The 1351-nt window shown below is 44.6% G+C and overlaps 1 non-coding gene across 1 annotated transcript; it reads left to right on the top strand.

Annotated features, from left to right (window-relative positions):
• Positions 1-510: 510 nt before the first annotated feature.
• Positions 511-648, top strand: LOC114811765. Its single transcript, XR_003759461.1, has one exon. It is a non-coding gene; the product is annotated as a small nucleolar RNA SNORA7 (small nucleolar RNA).
• The last annotated feature ends 703 nt before the right edge of the window (positions 649-1351 follow it).

Below are 1351 nucleotides of genomic sequence, written 5' to 3' on the forward strand. Positions count from 1 at the left end.
TAGCACTCGCATTTCATTACTTTGACAAGGAAGTGGCTAATATCTTGACCATTAAGTAACTATCACTAAATCAATCAATCAATGATATTGATTGAGTGCTTAATGATGATAATAATAATAATTCTTGTTACGTGCTACTTGCCAAACATTATTCTAAGTTCTGGGGTAGATACAAGTTAATCAGGATGGACACAGTCCCACATGGGACTCACACACTTATCCCCATTTTACAAATGAGGTAATTGAGTCACAGAGAAGTTAAGTGACTCGCTCAAGATCACACAACAGACTTATGGCAGAGCCAGGATTAGAACCCAGGTCCTTCTGACTTCCAGGCCCATGCTCTCTCCAATCGTGCAGAGTACTGGACTAACTGCTTGGGAGAGCACAATGCAACAGAATTTGCAGACACATCAGTGGCATTCACTGAGGAGATGACTGTGTACAGAGCACTTGGAAAAGTGCAATATAATAGAGTTGGTAGTTATTAACCCTGCCTCAAAGAACTTTCCCCTCTCAGGGTCACACCTGGAGAGTTTCCAGTACTCTACCAGACTCAGCTACAGGAGGGAAAGCCAAGCAGAGGCCTAACCATTCCATTCCTAGCTTGGCCAGTGGCTAGCGAGCGGAAAGCAGTCTGTTACAGGTGAAAACTCACCCATGCTAGGCAGCAGTGGCATAGAAGAAAGTCAAGAGTGAAGACTCAAGTTTACTGCATGTAAACTACTTCCATATTTTTACCAAGAAGACTCTATGGATACACTACCGGAATGATTGCAGATGGAGAGTGGGGTGTTCTGGGAGAGATGTGTCCGTGGTGTCCCTATGATTCGGAAACGACTCGACGGCCTAAGACAAGACCAAGGAACTTATACTCCAGATTGGGAAACAGATATTAAAATAAAGAATAGATAGGGGAAATAGAGTATAAGGATATATATATAGGTGCTGAGAGGCTGGGGTATCAAAGGGCTTAAGGGGTACACAGTCAAGTGTATAGGTGATGCAGATGCTCCCATGACTTCAGCTACCACCTCTGTGCAGTCGATTCCCAAATCTGCAACTCCAGCCCTGATCTCTCTCCCTCTCTGCAGTCTCGCATTTCCTCCTGCCTTCAAGACATCTCTACTTGGATATCCCGCCGTCACCTCCAGTTTAACAAGGACAAAACAGAACTCCTTATCTTCACACCAAAAACCTATCTGCTCCCTTTCTCATCACTGTAGATGGCACCGCCATCCTTCCCGTCTCGCAAGCCCATAGCCTCGGCATCATCTTTGACTCCTCTCTCATTCCACCCACATATTCAATCTCTTATTAAATCCTGTCAGTTTAACCTCCACATTGCTAA

The sequence above is a fragment of the Ornithorhynchus anatinus genome, chromosome 4, assembly GCF_004115215.2.
Source record: "Ornithorhynchus anatinus isolate Pmale09 chromosome 4, mOrnAna1.pri.v4, whole genome shotgun sequence".
NCBI classification, from domain to species: Eukaryota; Metazoa; Chordata; class Mammalia; order Monotremata; family Ornithorhynchidae; genus Ornithorhynchus; species Ornithorhynchus anatinus.